Below are 22,912 nucleotides of genomic sequence, written 5' to 3' on the forward strand. Positions count from 1 at the left end.
CACAATATAGTTAAACAATATAAAAATTTAACCAGTTCTGAAAAAATATATAAATAAATTAATATAAATTATTTATATTTTATTACAAATGTGAATCAAGATGAATGAAAGTTATTTATATCCTTCTACAAAATCAACTGGAAAAAGCCAAAGAGATTATTTGGCCCCGTCTTACCAGAGCACCTATTTTTTCCACATGGTTGCTGAGTCCTCTAAATGGCTTGTGGGAAATTGCTAACTAGACCTACAACTTTCTTTTAACAACACCTTTGTTCTTGCTGCTCCACCTTAACAGCCAGATTAATGCAGTGCATGACTAATCGCTGTAGTAGCTAAAATCCACCAACATGGGATCCCCTATACAAATCTATATCCACTTATACCTACCTATTACAGTAGTGTACATACTAAATACACCTTAATATGCTTTAATACTCACAGTCAAAACCATTTTAGCATTACCTCTCAAGCTATTGTCATCTTTTGGTAGTACAGCCATTAAGTGCCAAGGAAAACGAGTGCAGCCCCTGGATGATTAGCTGCTTTGCTAATCAAGGAGCTGCAATAGAGTGTCAACAGCTAATAATGTGTCAACTAGCATTACGCCTCGGTATTTCTACTTCTCAAACTGCTTTTTCTTGAAAATATTTTACATAACTAACACAATTTCTGAGGTCTTCAAAGAGCGTTAAATATACTGAGATTGAAGATGACTCAATTCATCAGTTTGGCGACTACTGAAAGAAATTGTTTTCGTTAGATGTTATTTAGGCATACCAGATTTAAAGTGCCCGACTTCAGATGTACACCACACTTTTCAGATTTTTATTAACAAAACCAATTGAAAATTTATCATTATTAACAAAAATTGTTTTGGTGTGGTTGATTCATATAACACTGCTTAAATTTAGGACACTAGAAAAGTCTGAATGTCCCTCCTGCACTTCACCATCATCACTGGGAGAAGTTGTTTCAGTATTTTGTACAATCAAGTTGGAGTAAATTAAACTGGCTGAATTTAAGTGATGTAAAAATCGGAATATTTTCTTCCATTAATAAAAATGGAAGAAAGGGGTTCTCTTCATTCTCAGAAAGGCCCTCCACACTCGTTCTGTCTGTTAAAAAACAGCTTTAGAGATGCTGAATACTCTTGAGCTCATTTCAGATATTACCGACAGAGGAACGCAATGAACATGTTATGAAAAAGCGACGTTATGATTACTGCAGAGTAGAGTTGTTTCCAGATTAAAAAGTGTCATAAATCAGCTGAAGAGAGATAAACAATGAAAAAAATATAAAACTATCTATAAATAAAGGCACAGAGCCCAGATAAAATGTGGTATATATTGGTGTTCAGGATCTTGTTAATTCATGCATATATTATATATTTGTTGAATAGAGCTCTCCTGAATCATATGCAGACTGTGCAGCATTAACAACAATTAAACACAATTTAAATAAAGATATATATATATATATATATATATATATATATATCTTTGCATTCAATACTTTAGAAAAGTGACATTCAGTCCTCATATTGAGAGACTTTCTGCTTGCAGGCACTTCAAAAAAGTAATCTTAAAACCACTTAGCTTACTTGCCAAAAAAGCTATTTTGAATGAACGGGTGCATGCATTCCCGCAGAAGCCCTTTCCAGAAACCTCGAAGCTCACAAATGAAGTCTTACTACACTGTTGAATCTTAATGGATGAAAGATCATATTCCTTGAAGACCAAAGGCATATTAGTGGTGAAGAGATTAAACAGTTTGTCAGGATGGGCTGCAGTTGATTAGCTCTTAGAAAAGCAACAAGTAGGGAGAGCCAGACCAGGGACCAGAGGACAGCTGGAGCTGAGAAACCTCTTAGACCTGAGTATGCTATCAGAAACTCTATTTCATTCCTATTTTGTGTGATTATTTTGGGCCCACGTTCTGTGACAATAATGAGTTTTACCAGCTTCATTTATGTTGTAGTAAGACAGACAGAGTTAAAGTATTTCTAACACTTGATTTAAATTTTTTTTTTTTTTTTACATTTTGTCATGTTACAGACAAAACTTCAATGTATTTATATAGGAGTTTATGTGGTCAATCAACACAACATTGTGTTTATTTGTAAAAGCGAAGAAACATTATCCATCACTTTTTTACATTTTCTTACAAAAAACCTAAAAACTCAAGTCAATGCAAACTTTCACTACAAATGCATGTTATGCTTAGGGTAATTAATGTACATTAAAGCTGCATTTCTTGTACATGAATAATTTTGTGTACAGTTTAGAAAGTTATTTTATTAAATTAACTTCAAAACAGATTTGATGTTACACCCACATAGATAATAGTAAACAGCAAAATTGACTTTTTATGGCTTTCTTTCAACAAGGAAAGTCTTATTCTTGCCACTCATTTAGTCATGTTTAATAGATTTCCTCCAGGCAGGCCCTTTCCTCTGAGCTGTGGATGTCAGCAGTTCTTCTTGGGGACATTGTTTATGAACTAATCCCACTTTAAATTTCACCACAACTTGATATCTCGCCTGTCTGGTGTGCTCCTTTGCCTTCCTGATTCTGATGTTGATTCCGTAATTTTCCCTCACAAACCTCTGGGGCCTTCACAAGACAGCTGGATTTACACAAAGACTTTACTAACAGGTGGACTCTATGTACTATTTAGAGTAATTGGTAGCACCAGATTTATTTTAGTAGTTTCACATATAAAAGGCAGAATACAAAAGGAAGGTCCACCTGCAGATACTTTTATTTGTAAAAATGTTCAAAAGCCATGTGTTGTTTTTGTTCGAATGCATTTTGTGTTGATTTACTACATGTAGTTGAAAACTTCTGATTTTGAAGACATTTATAACTAAATCTCTGACCTGTCATTGCTCTCAGTATTGTGGCATTTAGGCAGAGAGAAATAAATCTAATTCTAACTGACCTAAAACAAGAGAAGTTTGGTCTGATTTAACTTCAGACAGTGAGAAAAAAGTTCCATGTGTCTTTTTAGCCAGTGTATTTAAGCTACTTATTTTGACTGCACAAACACCAAGAAATAGGTTCATGTAGATTTTTTGTGCTAACATGTTCATAGCTGACCAAATGTAAAGAAAATTTGAATGAACGAATACTTTTACAAGGCATTTTATCCCTGTTCTGTCAGTTGGAAATATGGATTCACGTACTTAATTAGTCTATCTGGTCACACAGGGCATTGTTTAGCTTCAAAGTCTATAATCTTATAAAGGACTCCTCCAGGAAAGAAGACATTTGGTTGGTTAACAGATTAAACAGTTGCTCAGCTGCAGCTGGTTCTTGGCAGGGCAACAAGTGGAAGGACATACACTATAAGGATTATTCATCACCCTTTCTGAATGAGATTGGGCAAAAACTCAGGCACATCTCCAAGCTGAGGTTAATAAACTTTACTAGATTCCTACTAAAGCAGACAGAGAACCATCTTCAGGGCCCCTAGACAGCCGAAATGTTTAAGAGAACTTACATAGTCAAATATTATGAAAACAAAGTCAGTGTATAAAATGACGCTGGAAAACGGGAATGCTTTGTGAAAATGATGACATGTTCTTGTCTTATCATTTAAGACAAGAGAATGGTATTAATTTGTTATTTTATCCCTATGTTTTGCTGTATTACAAAGACCTTTTGATCCATTTTGCGCATCATCACCTATGTACCCCATCTACCACCGTCTGTCTATTTTTAATGTCAAGTTACTCAATTTTAGGTCAGTCTGTGGTCTGCATGATGCACAAACTGTGAGGGGGGAAAATCATTAAATAAAATCGGAACATTACGAATTAACCGACCTTTAATTATCATTTGTCCTTGAGCCAGATGCGGACAAAGTTAAGGAGACATTTGGATGGATTTTATACTTCTAAATACAAGAGCCAGTCAGGACGCTGTGTACTCACTGTTTCCTCTGGGCTGCTTTTTGCTCTTTTTTTCCCGTCTCCTCCTCGAGTTTGGGGATTCAAAAGCGTCAGCTGCGTCCCTCCATTGCGCCTCAGCGGAATGTTGACTGGAATAAAAAGAGGCGCACAGCTACAGGTTGCAGCGCTCACTTACAAAATATAACGCGATCCGGCAGCTTGTGGCCCCCGGCGGTGACACAAAACTCCACTGAGGGAGAAATATTAGCAGATCCCAGAGGCTGCCCTGTCACTGGTGCGCAATCCATAAATACTGCCGCGCCAAAGTTATCAGAAAGGCGCGTAAAAATCACCGGCTTTGCGCCTCCGGAGCGGCGCACATCTGTTGGCTGGCTGTGACTGAGAGCGCGGCGGCATGAGTCCTCAAAACTATGCGATAAGATGCTACAGTCTCCTCATCTGCGCCTGTTGAGGTGGGAGAAAGACAGCGGGGTACCGGGTGTCGTGTCCGTGATGCAATGCGGGTACAGTCAGAGCTTTGGCCCGCAGTCTTCTTCTCCCTGTGTGTGCAGAGATCCTTTCGCTCCGCTCGTTATCTGCGGAGGCGCGGCGCACATTCGTCTTAATTAACAGCAGCCGGGATTGTCTGCAGAAATATGAGTGAGAGGAAGAGAACATCTGTATTTGGCTCATGGTGTGCTTTTCCCTGCGTGTCACAGCGCATATGCACTATTAATGGTCCGAATTGGGCGTCATGCGTCTTAATAAGGGCACACGCCAAAAAAAAAAAAAAAAAGAAAGAAACGAAAGGGGCAAGAAGCATGGGCTCAGTTACTGTCCAGGAAGCGGATGAATAAGTGTGTCTGGAGATTAGGATAGATGTGCATCATATTTTTTTTAAAATTATTATTATATTCATGTCATTGACAGCCTTTATACCCCCCATCCTCTACATGGCAATTGAATTGGAGTCTCTGCATCTTCCACCTGCGACCTTAAGGCTTTAACACCCACAGTATGATTGCATGTTTCCGGTCGGGTGAAGATTCACATTCTAGACGATCAATGCTGCGAGGCTGGATACTAAACGAGTTTTGGAGGACAGTGATGTCACCTTGTCCGATCTGCAAAGACATAGCTGGAAAATGACACAGGACTTTTAATTGTGTTTTTAATGGAAAGTTAATGAGTCACGCAGGTTTCTGGTCGTTGGTTCGAATCCCGGCCTGGGGGCTTTCTACATGGAGTTTTCATGTTCTCCCTCCCCTTGTGCGGGTTCTCTCCGGGTAGCCTGGCCTCCTCCCAGAGTTCAAAAACATGGTTGTTAGGTTAATTAACCTCTCTAAATTGTGGCTTCAGTAAATAGAAACTCAAATATTTTTTCACCTGTCCTGCAACTCATTCAGATGCAGAACATCTCCATAAAATTGATGCTCCCACCAACATTTAACTACCTTTCCTTTCAGGTAGATAGTTAAGTGTCACTGCTGTAGAAATGCTCCCCCACATAACGATGCTGCCCTCACCATGTTTCACCATCAGGACAGAGCATTCTGGGTGATTTGTAGTTTGAGAAAAAACTAACACCCGCACAAAGTTCAAAAAGTCCAGTTTGAATGCAATATGTTACAAGCTTTCTTGTATAAAATTTTATGTCAAAATTGCTTACACTGTGTAGTCAGGTAAATAAGCCATATAAAAAAATATGTCACACAACCACATGCTCATTGTTGCAGATGGGTGTATTTTACACAAACAAGTGATTTCTTTTTTTAGGGCAGGCAGGATCTTGACAAACCACTAACTATTTCCCAGCTGTTCTGAGAAGATCTTGTGGCAGCTATGTGAATGTTAGTAACTATTCTGTTTCCTGAAGATCAAACAGGAAAATATTCAAAGCTAAATGCCATTTCACAGTCCGCAACATTCAGTCAGTGGAAGTTGGAGAGCGTTGTCCTCTTAGTCCAGACAACACTCGCACTTCCCACTACCAAATGAGAAGGTGGGAAATCAAGTGGTGGGAGGACAAAAGGGACACACAGCTCCTTTTTATGAGACATCACAGTTGACTCACAGCAATTTTTTACCTGATAAATCACTTAATGAAGCTAATGTGAGCTTATCGGAAGCAGCCAAGCAGGGGCATGGCTTTTAAGCATTGAGTGCACTTTGAGTATTTTAATGAACTGGTAATAAGGCTGACTTTTGGATCTGAAGCTTGTTGACATGGGTCCATCCAGCACTCCTGCCTCCCTGTCTGCTGTAGCCTCTGAGGTGTGGGAAACTGAGGCTGAACCTGTAGAGTTTTTATGCAACAGAGCTGCCAGAAAGGCTATGAATATTGTAGCATCTCTTTTGTAAAGAGCACCATCTTTTTGCTTTGAGACAACTCCTTAAAAAGTTGTTTATTCCTAGGAAGACTTCAAGAAAGCTGTTTATTTACACAAGGCATCTGTTTATCTGGCTTCTCCCTTCTTGCCTCTTTAGTTGCTGAGTGAGTGTTCTGGCTCTAGAAATATTCCCAAACCAATTCAAACATCCTGCATTGAGCTTCATGGGGAAAAAAGCAGTATGTAAGCACATAAAAGCACCAACTGCTTGTTTCATTTCTATTTGAGTGATAACATTCTCATCTCTTCTCCTCCAGCACCAGGAAAAGAGAGGAGACAGCCTATGATTCTCACTGAGGGTGTGAGGGTCCAAAGGAACCCAACAGAAAAAGGATGAGGGACTTTGATTGCAAATGGTAGATAAAATCGACATCAACGACTACCTGCTCATAGTTGCACAGTTTCAAATGAGTGTAAGAGGAGGCAGTTACTGTGACAAACGGCATGTAAACAGCCTCATAAGTGCTGAGGGTAAGCACCAATTTGCTGGTCAAATTAACTTTATTTGCCATCAAATTAACTCATGTCTTAAACTTTAAATCCTTGAGGGTTTCCTCTTACACATGTTGTTTTTGTCACTTTCACACCACGCCTCACAACACGTGCTGTGTGCTGATTAAAATTCATAAATGCTAAGCAAACACATTTTCACGAATGTTTCTCTAATTGGCTGGCTTTGGATTCAGATGTGTTGTTAGCTTCCTCTGCTGGGAGCCATCCTGGATTCTCAAAAATCCTTGCAATGCCTTTGGGAATGTCTGAGTTTTGTGACTCAAAGCGCCATCCTTCCTCAACAAGAAGGAGATTGCAGTGCATATTTTTATGCAGAGAGAATCCTTCTGATAAGTCTTCATGCATGTGTTATCTTGTTGACTTAATGCATCCAATTTTGTATGAACAGTCTGAACATTTTTTAATAAGTGCCACAATTATTCATTCTAGCACTGACATGCTGTATTAACAATTCAAATAAATCAGTTTTCTAATATATATATATATATATATATATATATACTGTATATACTGTGTATATATATATATATATATACTGTATATACTGTAGGCTATATATATATATATATATATATATATACTATATATATATACTGTATATATTGGATTCATTCGGTTATGAAAAAAAGCACATAATAATTAACAGAAGGCACAAACTTTTTCTAAATTAAATGCACCCTTTTCAGCTTTAAACCAGCTCTTTTGCTAATAGTTTGGTTTATCCTTTGAGAGAAATGTATGACCTCTAAATTCTTGCAAGTTTTGTTGTGGGTCAGGCAGGTCTATACTATTCCATCACCATGTTTTTGGTGGCCTACTTTATCATCACAATGACTGTTCTGTCCATTTGTGCCATATCCACTAATGGGGCTTTAGAGCCTGGTGGTGCCTACTGTATCCTTTTTAAAGCTGACACAGTTGACTGCTGTAGCTTATAAACCTCACTTGGGTGTTAGTGATTAGGCTTTGTTAAGAGATGATAAAGTATCCTTGCTTTCTAGGGTTTTTCATCATGTTTTTTCTTGCTAATGTCTGGGGCTGTGCTCTGTTTGTTTTGGGCTTGATGGAGGCCATCATGTCTACCTTTGGAGTACCAGAAGGTAAAGTTAATTTAACATTTTGAGACATTCTTGATGTGTTGCATGTACTTAAAGCCTTCTTTCACTGTTTGTTAGATAACACTGCAGCTTTTACAGGTTCTCATCAAACGTTGCCATTGGGATAAAGGTGGTGCCTGCTACAGGGTACTATCCTCCTCTTTCTGGGCTTTGTAGTCTGTTTGGTAAGATTTTTTTTTTTTTTTTTTACATGAACCATTGAGATATGTGAGGTTTGTACTTTATTTGTATGCTGCTTATGAACAATACGTTTATTAAAGAGGTAATGATGGTGATAAGAAAAATAAATTGCAGCTAAATCAATACGTTGATTTAGCAGCAATCAACATATTGCAGTTAAATCAACGTCACCACACCACACAGCTCCAGTGTGCTGTGGTGATTTCTCTGCTGGACTAATCCCAGTTCAACTGGTATCTTTTTTTTTTTCATTTCAAAATTGCAGGAAACAAGCAGCAGAAAGCTCTTATTTTTGTGCTTGTTTAACATCAACCATAGTGCATTGCGTAGTAAAACCTCTGCATCTCTGCTTAAAAAATTAGACGCCATAAAATCAGGAACTGACTTGTGATAATTTCATTAAAATGTAGTGGAAACAAATCTACCACAAAGGGAAAACAAATATAGATGTTACATTTCAGAGGCTATCCTACATTTGTTAGAAAAGCAGAGGACACGCGTAACATGGAAAAGCTGTATAAAGGTCCCTGAAAGGTAGTTTTCACATCTTTTAAGCAAATTCCAATGCAGTGAAACAGCACTCCTGTAAAGGAAGTTTTGCAGTTTACCATTTATGATAATTATATAGGTCAAGATCTATGCAGTGAATGCCAATGTTGCTTAATTACACAGGCTTGTTTTTACAGGTTGGAGCCCACATTTATGCCAAAGCTACCTTTATTATTTTTATCATCATCCTTACCGTTCTGGTTTCAATCTTCATTAGTTTTTTCACTGTTGGCCCCCCGGTGTTGATTCTACCAGAAACCTCTTTAGCCAACAACACAAGCAGAAAGGACTGCTAACTATACCGGCCTCTGGCTCTGCACATTGAAGGGAAACCTATTCTGTAAGTGTCAAACAAGTTTGCAAACTTATTTTGATAGATGCTGTGTACATTTAACACATCTTGTTTTTATGAAAAAACAATCTCTGACCTCTTTTTGCCCCTTAAAGCTAATTACACGGTTGACTACACCACTGGTGGCATGATGAGTTTTGCCTGAGTATTTGCAGTCTTGTTCAGCGGCTGCACTGGAATCATGGCAGGCTCCGGCATGTCAGGTATTGTAATGTTTAAAAGTGCAGACGCCTACTCTCAAAAAATACTGTCTTTCTCAGTGGCCGGATTTCATGTTGTTTTAAAAATATATAAAGCAGCTCCAGTGCAGGAATTGGATACGTTTATAAGAAAGCTTGTTTTTTTTTTCTTTTAAATTGTTTTCAACACTTTAGCCGAAAAATGAAGCTACTGTAATTTTTCCATCCGCCAGTTTAAGTTAAACACTCATTTATACAATCCAGAACTTTTTGGTCCACTCAAAATGTTGTTCTCACTGATTAGACTTGAAAGCTGAAGATCTCATCCATACAGCTGAGGATTTTTAATCTCCTTAAGGCTCATTACTTAGAGAAGAATTAATTGTGATTCTTTGATTGGTGCCTATTAATCAGTGAAATGGGAGCTTATTTCTTTATGAAACAAGGTGGAAATTATTAAGGAGACACTCGTAGTCCCAAATGAAGTATTTAATTTAACACCCATCTCCCATTTTGACAATTATCTTAACACTGTTCCTGTTGCACTTATCCCAGGATATATGTGTTGTGCCCCAATACAATTCCAAATTGTCATGAGGTGTGGTGCGGGTTGGTGGTGAGGCAGACGCTATTGACCCAGATGAGATGAATAATGGATGTTTAATAGAAAATAAGTCCAGGAACAAGCAGCAGGCACAAGGAAACACTGACGAAACATAGACGAAAAATTGACGAGGACCCGACGAGGAACAAGGAACACAGGTGGAGTTAAATACACGGGAGGGTAATCACAGAAACGAGACACACCTGGGAACAATCAAGGGGAGGACAGGACAACGAAGAGACTAAGGACACAGAAAACTCTAAATAAACACAGAAAAACACAGATCCTGACAGTACCCCCCCCTCAAGGGCGGCTACTAGACGCCCAAAAAACAAAAACACAACAAGGGCGGGCGGAGGGGCGCTGGACGGCGGGCCAGAGTCCAAAATAACAAAAAACAACCCACCATTGCGGGCGGAAACACGGGAAGGGCCAAGAGTCCAAAAAGAAACAAAAAACTACCCACAGGGTGGGCGGAGGCAAAGGAGGCGGGAACCACAGAGGTGGTCCGGCGGCCGTCCGCGGCGCTGGAGGCGGGAACCACAGAGGCGGTCCGGCGGCCGTCCGCGGCGCTGGAGGCGGGAACCACGGAGGCGGTCCGGCGGCCGTCCGCGGCGCTGGAGGCGGGAACCACGGAGGCGGTCCGGCGGCCGTCCGCGGCGCTGGAGGCGGGAACCACGGAGGCGGTCCGGCGGCCGTCCGCGGCGCTGGAGGCGGCGATGATGAGTCCCGGGGGCCGCCCACAGACGGCGACGACGAGCCCCCCGAGGCAGGGTCTCGGTCGGCGCACAGGGGGTCTCGGTCTCAGGTGGAACACTGGGGGTCTCGGTCTCGGGTGGAACACTGGGGGTCTCGGTCTCGGGTGGAACACTGGGGGTCTCGGTCAGAACGGATAGGGACTGGGTCTCGGTCGGAACACTGGGGGTCTCGGTCTCTGGAGGAACGCTGGGGGTCAGAGTCTCTGGAGGAACGCTGGGGGTCAGAGTCTCTGGAGGAACGCAGAGGGTCAGAGTCTCTGGAGGAACGCAGAGGGTCAGGGTCTCTGGAGGAACGCAGAAGGTCAGGGTCTCTGGAGGAACGCAGAAGGTCAGGGTCTCTGGAGGAACGCAGAAGGTCAGGGTCTCTGGAGGAACGCAGAAGGTCAGGGTCTCTGGAGGAACGCAGAAGGTCAGGGTCTCTGGAGGAACGCAGAGGGTCAGGGTCTCGGGTGGAACGCAGAGGGTCTCGGTCTCGGGTGGAACGCAGAGGGTCTCGGTCTCGGGTGGAACGCAGAGGGTCTCTGGAGGAATGCAGGGAGTCTGAGTCGGAACGCAGGGAGTCTCTGGAGGAACACAGAGGGTCAGGGTCGGAACGCAGGGAGTCTCGGAAGGAACGCTGGGGGTCTGGGTCTCGGAAGGAACACTGGGAGTCTCGGAAGGAACACTGGGAGTCTCGGAAGGTGCGCCGGCTGGAACGCCGGCTGATTCGGCCTCGGGTGCGCCGGCTGGAACGCCGGCTGATTCGGCCTCGGGTGCGCCGGCTGGAACGCCGGCTGATTCGGCCTCGGGTGCGCCGGCTGGAACGCCGGCTGATTCGGCCTCGGGTGCGCCGGCTGGAGGTGAGCCGGAGCGGAGCCTCGGGGCCGGTTGCGGGGGCGAGCCGGAGCGGAGCCTCGGGGCCGGTTGCGGGGGCGAGCCGGAGCGGAGCCTCGGGGCCGGTTGCGGGGGCGAGCCGGAGCGGAGCCTCGGGGCCGGTTGCGGGGGCGAGCCGGAGCGGAGCCTCGGGGCCGGTTGCGGGGGCGAGCCGGAGCGGAGCCTCGGGGCCGGTTGCGGGGGCGAGCCGGAGCGGAGCCTGGGAACCGGCTGCGGGGGCGAGCCGCAGCGAAGCCTTGGAAACGGCTGCGGGGGCGAGCCGCAGCGAAGCCTTGGAAACGGCTGCGGGGGCGAGCCGCAGCGAAGCCTGGGAAACGGCTGTGGGTCCGGAAAGCGACGAGGGGCCGGGTGCACCGGCGGCTCACGTCGCTGTCTCCGAGCGGGCAGCGGAGGTGGCGGCTCCGGAAAGCGACGAGGGGCCGGGTCTGCCGGCGGCTCACGTCGCTGTCTCCGGGCAGACAGCGGAGGTGACAGCTCCGGAAGGCGACGAGGGGCCGGGTCCACCGGCGGCTCACGTCGCTGTCTCCGGGCTGACCGTGGAGGTGGCGGCTCCGGAAAGCGACGAGGGGCCGGGTCTGCCGGCGGCTCACGTCGCTGTCTCCGGGCAGACAGCGGAGGTGGCGGCTCCGGAAAGCGACGAGGGGCCGGCTCCACCGGCGGCTCACGTCGCTGGCTTCCCGGACGAAGGAATCTACGGGGGCCGTATCCGGGGGGTGCTAACACCAGTCTTGTCCCCCGGAATAGCTCCCGCTGCAGGTCGGCGAGGGCTTCAGTCAGCTCCCTCTCCTCCCTGCCGGATCTCCGCCTCGGTCCGCTCCGCCTTTTGGGAGGGAACCTCACTCCAGCTGCGTCCATTACCAAGCGAGCCTCACCGTTCGGTATGGTCGGGTCCTACTGTCATGAGGTGTGGTGCGGGTTGGTGGTGAGGCAGACGCTATTGACCCAGATGAGATGAATAATGGATGTTTAATAGAAAATAAGTCCAGGAACAAGCAGCAGGCACAAGGAAACACTGACGAAACATAGACGAAAAATTGACGAGGAACAAGGAACACAGGTGGAGTTAAATACACGGGAGGGTAATCACAGAAACGAGACACTCCTGGGAACAATCAAGGGGAGGACAGGACAACGAAGAGACTAAGGACACAGAAAACTCTAAATAAACACAGAAAAACACAGATCCTGACACAAATCACATTTCAGAAGTTGATGGGTAATTTCAATGTCTAAACCATTCAGAAAATGAATTTGTTGTTGCTGTTTTTAACACAGTAGATGAGCAGGAAGATGCCTCTTAAAAATATCAAAACAAAATGGCTACAATAAAGAATATGCAAGCGCAAATTATGCAGGACAGGAAAAAATTCAAATGCACTTTTTTGGGGGATGAATAGAGAGGCATTCTATGGGACAACTTGTAGGCTATGTCAATATCAACCTTAAAAATGTGCTCCATGCAAATTAAATATAAAGCAATGAGACCAAAAACATCCTGCACAGTATGTTTGTGTTAATAAAATACAATGTATGCATGAAACATTGTTTGTCCAGTTTTGGTCTGGACAATCCAAGGGTTTTGAAGATGTTGTGTTGCCAATCTTGTGAAAACCAAACTATTACAAAATGGTGGTGAAGTCGTTTACGTTCTAGAAAGCCTTTGCTGTGTGTTATTAGGTGATCTAAAAAATCCCCAGCTACTCCATCCCAAGAGGAATGCTTGCAGCTGTTCTTACAACCTTCATTGCATACAATCTGCTGAGTCTGCTGGCTGCAGGATCCTGTGACTGGTTAGAGAAAATTTACACAAAGCTGCAAAATATTCCTAAAAATGGAATAACTTGTCAAAAAAATTCATTGTTTTGGTTAATTACAGTCCAATAAGATTAACCAAAATGCTACTGTTCATATTTCTTGGACTATGTGTAGTTACCTTTTCCAGAGAGACTACAGTTTTCTGGGGGACATCAATGTATGGCCTCCCATGGTGACAGTTGGTATCTACTCCTCCGCCATGTCTGCTGCAATGAGTAACCTCTTGGGAGCTTCCAGGATCCTGTGTGCTCTGGCCAAAGATAACTTGCTGGATGAGAATATAAAACATGTTCTGCTGTTAAATGTTTGCAGAGTTTACCAACCACATTTTTGGACCCTTGGAGAGTTTAAGGTCTTATTATACACAGGATATAACGTCTTAACAAGTAAGATGTTATGTCTTGATTTATCTACAGTACATGTGAATTAAAATAATCCATAAGCAGTAGAAATGAATAGATAAAATAATGAGCTCATGTAGATAAAATGTGGTGATTAAAGCAGGTTGACTCTGCTCAAGTTATTCATTGATTGTTTAGTTTATCTAATTAGGCTTCTCTTGTGTGCTTGTCTAAGCATTTTAATATTCATCCATCTGTTTAAAATTGGCATTGCTCCTTATTGTGACAAAATGTCACTTGTTACTGATTTTCATGGTGCAGGCATTTTAATCAGGAAGGCATCGTTTGTCAACAGATGGCTTGCTCTGTTCACTTAGAAGGAAAAAACCTTTTCCATTGTTTGTTCAGCTTCACAAGTGCACGATGACTCAGTTGTTTGTGATCTTTTTTAGATGATGAGCAATATGAGAGATTTTCCTAATGTTCCACATTTGTACAGATGGTGTCTTGGTGCTGGGGAGGAGAAGTGGAAACCCCTGGGTTTCTGAACGTATCTGCTGGTTTCTTGTACAGGTAAATCTTTAGCTTGTGGTGTAATGGTTTAAGAATGAATCCTTGTGGTGTAATGGTTTAAGAATGAATCCCATTTACCAATCCATATTGTTTTTCCTAACAAAGGTGGACATCTCTGCTTTAGGGGAACATTTTTGATTATTGATGAGAATTGTTTTAATTATCTCCTACACCTATCCATAAGTTCTGTAAAACATGGCGTACACAAGTTTTTAAATAAATGGCCACCCTTTATATGACCCTACTTTTTGTGTGTTTGTACCAGATGGTAGGCCCTCTTAACTGTTTTCATGGTCCAGGCCATCTGTTGAAGGACAACGAGGATTTCTAACCTTTTAAAAAGATGCATATCACAGACCCCACTCTGACTGTGTTGGCCTATCACTACATGACTGAGTTGCTGTCATTCCCAGTTGCCTCCACTTTGTTATAATATTGATAACACTTGGCTGTAGAATATTTGGTAGCAAGGACATTTCTAAAGTGACTGGATTTGTGCATGTGGTATCATGTACCTACACAACATTAGAATTCAGTTTCAGAAAGTGACAAATTCTCTATAACTGTGTTTAGAAGCAGTCTGCATGGCTTTGTGCAGGATTTTATACACATATGGCAATTGGGATACCTGAATTCAGTGAATTGGATAAGTAGAAGAAGTTTTATTTATGTAGCACTTTATCAGCAACAAGGCAGTTCAAATGTAACAAGTAATACTGGAAGTTGCCTTGTTATGATGGAATAACTTATGTACTCTTATGAAGTACTTAAAAAAGTTTAACTATAAAAGGCTGGAAATGTGTTTCAGAGAATCAGTTAAATGTTTTCTCTTTTCCTCATTGATGCAACGTTTTTGCAATAGACTGCAACTTTCAATAGTTGTGGTAGTTTGTTTGGTGGTGGTTGTCTTGAAGTAAACATGAAACATAATTTCAGACTAATCTTATCATCTAACCACTCCAAGAGAAAACTAAATATTTGCGTCATCTTCAGTTTCATTTAAACAAATGTCTTAATATTAAGATGTCATACTATAGTTATATTTTCCAGCAATTCTGAAGGTATCACATAAACTGAAGTTGTGTGTTTCCTCCACTAGGTGGTGTTATTTGCTGGCAAATTGAACACCGTAGCTGGCATTGTAACCATCTTCTTCTTGTTGGTGTATGCAGCTGTAAATCTGGCCTGTTTGGCTCTTGAATGGGCATCTGCACCAAATTTCAGGTACTGGCACTGGAGGCTGCAGAGATTTATCTGTTTTAAGATTTACCTGCCTGAACAGTGTATCAAAAAATGCTTAGTTTTTTTTAATGTTCTAGACCATCTTTTCGTTGTTTCACATGGCACACCTGTACTCTGGGCATCTTTGGATGCCTAGTTATGATGTTTCTTATTAGTTCCATTCAGGCTTTTGCCAGCATAGCATTTTTGCTGCTCCTCTGGATGCTCATACACTGCCTGCCTGGGGCCCATCAGCAACTGGGGCTACATCAGTCAAGCTCTCATCTTCCATCAGGTATTCAGGCATTCAAATATTTGTGCTAATTTTTTAAAAGCCAGTTTCTTCCACTTCACAATTGGGTGCTACTTTTTGTTGTATGGTTATTAAAAAAATCCTAATATAATACATTGAGCTTTGTAGCTGTAACTTAAAATTTGAAAGTTCAAGGAGCATAGATCATTTTTCAAGACCATGTTAATGTAAATTGTTTATGTTTTCAGGTTACTTGTTGCTTCTGGATGTGCGGAAGGACCATGTGAAGTTCTGGAGGTGTTGTTGATGGTTGCAAACCCTCGCACCTGTACGAGTCGTGTGACTTTCATCAACGACCTGAAGAAAAGCGGCCTGTATGTCCTGGGACATGTGAAGCTTGGGCTGCTTGGTAAGTGTCTATCAAAAAGCTACAGCACTCGTGAGAAGTGGATATTTCACACTTGCAGTATTATTGTTTTACTACATGCCAGTGGTAATTATGGTCGGGTGAAACTCTGACCTTCAGGTGTCCTGTTTAGAAAGATTAAGACTTTATTTTCATCAGATTTAGCATTAATGAGTTGGCGTACATCTAAATTCACAAACGTATGCGTTGGGTTTGGAGTGACTTGTGTAATTATTTATTATCCATTGCTTAGGATATAAAAATATAGGTTTTCTCTAATTACTCACTTCTATAAGCCACATCAGCTAAGTTGGTGCTTTCTTCAGTAAAATGCTGGGTGACCAATATCAATATTTCCACGTGATTAACAATGTCAGCATAAGAGACCGATCAGTTTGAGAGAGGTACCAAATCATTTTTGGGTCTTTCTGTTCCTAGATATAATTACGTAACCATGGTATCTTTTCCTGCTGAGACTAGAAACTACAATCATGTTAGAAAATTATATTCTTTTATGCCTCATTTGTTACACCACTGCAATGATGCAAACTGTAGAACATCCAAATTATTGGTACTCCAACCACCACAATCAAAACATGATTGTGTCATTTACTGAGAAACTTCTAACGCAGATTGAACACACACATCTTTTGCCGATAATTAAAGGTCTGTCATTATGTTTTTATCATTTGTGTCTTTTGTAATTGTGCAGATGGTTTACCAACTGATCCCCTGCAGAGCTGTTATAATTCCTGGCTGTCTTTGGTGGATCATTTAAAAATCAAGGCGTTTGTGAACCTAACTCTGGCTGACTCGGTTCGGCATGGAGTTCAAAATCTGCTGTTCATCTCGGGCTTTGGTAGGACCAAGTCACTCTATTTTTAAACTCTTTGACATTTCTCGCGTATCATGATAACACATCTGCTGGCTTTAGGTGGGATGAGACCAAACACTCTTGTGCTGGGTTTTTATGATGATTGCACACCTGAAGATGGCCTCACCAGTCAAATTCTCCCATCATTAAGCTTTGGCTCGGATTCAGTGTGTGCAGCTACAGCCTCTGAGCCGCAGAGCTCCTTCTTCTTCTCAAGGAACTTAGGATATCAGCTTAACTTTACTGAAGTGCTAGGCTAATGCTGACATATTTACTATTTGATATGGCTAATTAATTTGGTTTGTAAGATGTTTAAGTTCCTGACAATTTTGTACAAACAAAAGGTACAAGGTGTAATTGTTCTCAAACATGGTTTTAAAAGTTCTAAAATTTAACACGTAGCTCTTCTGCCTAGCTGATGTATGTTTTCAGTCGTCTTTATATATGAAAGTTAGAATTTTTGTGTTTGGAGATAACCTAACCTACAGGTTTGGAGATAACCTGTATTTCCAATACAGTGGAAATTGTACAGATGGGGAAAATCGAAGTAACCTATTTATTATTGCTTTCATTATCAATGTCATCTTAAAAGTGAATAATTTAGTAAAAACTGATTTATTTGATCAACAAAATAATGTACTCGGGCTGCGCCAGTCTTGCAAGTCGTGCATAGAAAAATAGTTTGTTTTTGTTAGTTTTTTTTTTTAACCTAGCCATGCAAAAATATGACATGATGGTTAACTACTGGTGCAAGAGACAGTTGAGACTTTTTGGGCTTTGTATTATAACATGTTATTCTCTCATCAAAAACACTCATGGAGTATTACTTTGATTCTTTCATGCTCCCACGGCAGCCTTTCAGGGGGGCCTAAATGCCCCCCTGAAAGGCTTCGGAGCTGCGGTCTCCAGAATGGCTTCTCCCTCACAAAGTTCCTCCAGACTAGCGGCAGCAGCAATGGGAAAATACCTAGTGGAACTGTGCTTCTGCAGAGCTTATCAGGAGCATTATTGAGGAGACATGCTGATGGACTGTTGAAAAGAGGAGCTTTTTAAAGAGACAGAGGCCCACTTTCAAGGCATTTGAAGTCAAATTTCTTCTAAGTCATACTTAATAGATACAGCATTTTGATAACTTTTGAGCTATGGAATGATGCATAATACTGTTCCACTTAAATATACAAATTTCTGAAAATGTCAAAGGATCCAAGTAAATTGCATCATAGCTTTCCTGCAATGCCCTCGCCTGTTCTAAATGAGCACAGGCCAACGTGGTATGATACTTGACCTACTCTTTTGCCTAAAATGAACAGTTTAGCTCCAAATGATGTGCTTCTATCTATTCACAGTGAATAGAAAGACTTTACGTCATGTACTGATTACTTCACTCAAGACATTTCTTGTGTGTGTGTGAAGGTTCACCTCACTCAACAAACATCAGCAAATAGGTGATTAAGGCATTTTGCCAACTGATTAAGCAGAGTCATTGGCGGCAAATGCCACGTGTGCTTTGACGAAATTTCCATGAGTTCATTCTGGCTGAGTACTGACACCCACCTACACGTCTCTGACAAACAGCCTGTGAGAGAGAGTGTATCCCCAGATGGCGACAGGGTTGGCTCCATCTAAGACAAATGGGCATCAAGATGCTATGAACTGCTTCGTGTTTTCTTGGTATGTCTCTGTGGCTTGAGATGAACTTTATTTGGAAATAACAAATTGGCAGCTGTTCCCTCAAAGCCTCCGGTTGCTCAGTTTGGATGGATGGATGTCAGCTCTCTCCACCTACTAAACCAACAAGTAGAGAGGGGGAAGAACTGACTCACTTCCGGATGCTGATGAGATTCACTGATAATGGAAAAGCACTTTAATCCTTGTACATTTTATTGTGACCTTTTACTAAGCTGGTGCCGTGTTTTTCCTGTACATGTATTTTATTTGAGTAGTTCCCGTTTTCAAAGGTGGAACGTCACCTCACCACTTAAACTCCAAGAATTTTAAATCATCATTTAACCTAATGTTTTATTTGTCAGAGTAACCTGTGAAGATGTGTGTGCAAACAAGAAGCATGTTTTTAAAGCACTCCCACTTTAGCTTTATGTGCACTATTCTCTACAAATCATTTAAAATTAACTTAGAGAAGGCCTCAAGAGTTTGACCTTCTTTCAAGTGAAGTGTTTAAGTACTTAATTATTTTTGAAGCTGCAATATACAGTAAAAATCCTTTATTTATAACACAAAATAACAATCAGTTCCCCTTAATATAAATATTTGTAACGAAGCAATGTCTTTAAAGTTCAGACCAGATTAGAGCAAAAACCCACACATGCAAAGAAATCAAGGCAAATTAGTCCCCAAATGAAATTATCAATAAAAGAAAAAGGACATTCATTGAACCCACTTACAAAATTGTATTAAATGCTTCCATGGAAAGAGCTTTTTTTTCCAACTTTTCTCCTTTACGGAGAAACTAGTGCATTCATTACTCATGTGTGAGTTCGACCCACTGTGTCTTCTACACAAACGCTTCAAATCTTAAAGGTTTGTGTTTGGGACTCTTCTATGCACTCTGATCTTCGGTTCTTTCCATTTTTAGTTGGATCAAAGTCAGGTGATTAGATCATTCTGGCACAGTTTTACTGTCTTATCTGAATCAAAATAACAGTCCCCTTGTTTGTGTTTGGAACTATTGTCTCAGTTTTATGGGTTTTTTACGGCTTGTCCAAATCTTCTGCTTCTACCTTTAAAACAAGTGTTAGAATGATTTTTTTCCAACAGTTTTGCATCTGCATCAACAGTTCGCAAAGAGGCAATTGTGTTGAGTGCATTACCTGTAATTTTCAATGGATAAAATTGTACCTGCTCATTTCAAGACTCTCAAAAACACTTTGAGAGTCTGGTTTTTGTACAACTCTTGTTTGAAATTTTCATTTCTCTGCACCAGAAATGTTACGAGGGGCACCTGACCTGGTTACGGCTGGTTTACTGTGATGTTCTTCTGGATTATGGCTTTAACAGCGCTCACAATGGTGCATTCATAAGTTTAGAAATGCAGCTGTAATCACTGTATATTTTGAAACATTAAGATTTTTGGGAATTTGTTTTTGCTTTGCCAACCATAAAACCTCAATACTTTCTAATAACAAACCTAAACTAGCAGATTCCTTTACAAATAGCAAGAAAAGCTTAAAACGGCAGTTTCTGAGGTTTCTTCGTCTTTTTACAGATTCATTTCTTGACATTTAATGAGTTTTTTCTGTTATACACTTCTTTTTTAACCATTAATTTAATCTGAAGACTGATTTGCTTTAATTACTTTTGATGTGTGGGATATCTGGGTTGTTGCTGACATTTGGTGTGAATTTTATGTGAATGACCTCATTTAAACTAATAAAAAGCTGACATGTTCAATGTCTATTTTACTAGCTATAATTTAAATGAAAATAAATCTGTGGGGAAAAACTAAGCACACACCCACAATATTTTTGTATTCTCTTGCATCATATATTAAGATTTGGCATGTAAGGTGGGTATTTCTATTGCTTTCATGTCAACATGTGAGAGGCTCTTAAAGAGGGTGTGGATGCTGAAGAGTCTGGGGAAAAGACAGTCTTCTCTTTCTTCAAAACAAGAACATACTGGATGTAGTTTCTCTTTGGCACATAGATTCTGGCTGGATCTGAAATGCTTCTTCTGATCAGCAGTCGGTTCCATCCGTGGCCTGCGTCACGTTTGCACCACAATTTACGTGTATTGTCACCAGCCCACGCATTGCTGAAAAATTGCCTGTAGGAGGCAGAGCGTTAACAGACTGAGGCAAGCCCTATTAGGGAATGCAACATCCACCCTCAAAATATCTTAATCAGTTGTTCAACTACAGCACGGAACAAGAGAGGTGCCGGCATAGCTTCACACATCCAAAAAATGTTGCAATCACAAAGACTTTCCCATTATCTCGGCAGTTGTAAGGTGTCAAGAGATTCCTTCACTGACTGTGGGAGGCTTTGGACATCCTGTCTTCAGCTAAATGTTCATGTCAAGAAGGACAGAGGACTAGCTGAAGCCAAGAGCAGGACAACTCAGAAAAATAGTTAAAATAGGTTTAAATTTGTCTGCATGCTAACAAGCCTAACTTCTACTCTCATTTTTAGCCATGACTGGACATGAAAAATACCAAATTTGGTGACGTCTTTTAGTTCATCTTTATTTTTAGTCTTTCTTATACAAAGTGAAGGAAACAAAAGTTCTTTATCAAAACAGGACACAAAAAAAAAAATTAAGGAGCTCAACATGAAATGTAAAACAGGATGTGTATGTAGTTAACAGAGCTGATGTTGGTTTGAAGAAAGGAAACAATTCTGAGAAAAGCACCTTAAGCATTTCTTTGCACAGCACCAAAAATGTCTAATTGGGCAGACAGTATTTTCAAGAAGAAAAATAATTATGTTCCAAATGAGAAGCCAGGAACAAAGACAAATTTAACAAAGGAGGCCCAGGAAACCTCATGTTTCTGCAAAGATACCTTAAAAAGTGGGACGGTACTGTGAAGATAACTGAAAGGGATACAGAGATGCATGGATGGAGAATGTGTTAAAAGACCAGATGTTGACAATATCATATTTATGTAACAATACACCTTGGAATGTCCTGATCAATACATAAAAAAATTTATCTCAGAGTCCTAAGTTGTTAATCTTTTTTTTTTCTTTTAGGCCAAGAAAACCATCTCTAAAAATGAATTTAATAAAAAATTATGAATAAATATATAAATGTGTCATACATATTGTTACTGTCTCTTAAATACTGATCTACCTGCTTTTACAGCAAGAACATAAAACCAAAACCCTTAAAACCAATGTGACTAAACCAGTCACATTCAAACAAATGAAAAACAAGCCTCGTCGTAATGAATTGATCACCAGACTGTTTTACATGACATTTTGAGCAGGCCAACACAGAAAACATGCAAGGTTGAAGAGCATGCTTTGACCCATTTATGAATTTCACTTTTAATATTTTATAATTTTATTTGATGTAGGTTTCTGATAGACCTGACTGAGTTGTACCTGCTTCAACCAGTTCCGAGAGGCAGGTTTACGTTGCTGTACGATATGGATGGAGGATAACTTGACAAGGAAAATAACCTGGCTGATCAGTTTCTCGTTAGCAAATAGATTTGGCAGGAGCTTAAATGCATCCTCTGATCAACAGACAGAGCCATCTGTGGCTTACGTCAATTGTGCACCAGAATTCTACATTTCTCGTTTACGTGTATACTCACCAGCCTCCACCTCACTGACAAACAGGATGTAGGAGGAAATGTGTTTGCAGACGTAGAAGAACTCTATAAGTGGATATCACGACCACACTTAAGCAAGAACTTTGTACTCATTTTTAAAACAAGAAGGGAATAACAGCCTTTTATGTGCAGAGAATAGCATTACTGTAATCACAAAATCAATCAGTGTCAATTTAATGAAGACATCACAAAATGATGAAATGCTGCAACCCTGTTATTAATGGTCAGAAAATGTATTAATGAAATAAGTACAAGTTTCAAATTCTAAAAGATAACCATACATACAGTTCTCTTCAGGACAGCTTACTGGTGGATTGCACGTATCGTGGGGAAACAACTTGTCTTCTTTCCTTAAATGACGGGATTCATAAAAAATATATTTTAAAACAGTATTTTCAGATTTTCAACATGTTTCTTGATATCTGATGAAGTTTATATAATATATAAAATTAAATTTCACAACTGCAGCACCAAGATGAAACTATGAAATCATTATAATTTTTGCCCGCTTGTAAAATATATGTGTATCGTCTTAAAATAAATTCATCTCTTAATATTAGACTATACTATCAGATTGATTATCTTCTGACAATACATCTTATTAACTTAAAGTTGATCTTTTTCAATGACCTTGTAATTTGAAGTTGATCATTTCAGGATTTCGTGGGTCGGGAAATGAATCCATGCAGTTCATGTAAGTCAGATGTGTGTTGTCTTGATAAGTC

General features: G+C 40.8%; 1 long non-coding RNA gene across 1 annotated transcript; it reads left to right on the plus strand.

Annotated features, from left to right (window-relative positions):
- Window positions 1-7,412: 7,412 nt before the first annotated feature.
- LOC116721239 (uncharacterized) lies at window positions 7,413-21,500 on the plus strand. The gene is made up of 6 exons (XR_004339561.1): window positions 7,413-8,982; window positions 9,090-9,197; window positions 14,064-14,137; window positions 15,535-15,653; window positions 15,860-16,020; window positions 16,730-21,500. It is a non-coding gene; the product is annotated as an uncharacterized LOC116721239 (long non-coding RNA).
- Window positions 21,501-22,912: the final 1,412 nt, after the last annotated feature.

Source organism: Xiphophorus hellerii, chromosome 6 (genome assembly GCF_003331165.1).
Source record: "Xiphophorus hellerii strain 12219 chromosome 6, Xiphophorus_hellerii-4.1, whole genome shotgun sequence".
NCBI lineage: Eukaryota > Metazoa > Chordata > Actinopteri > Cyprinodontiformes > Poeciliidae > Xiphophorus > Xiphophorus hellerii.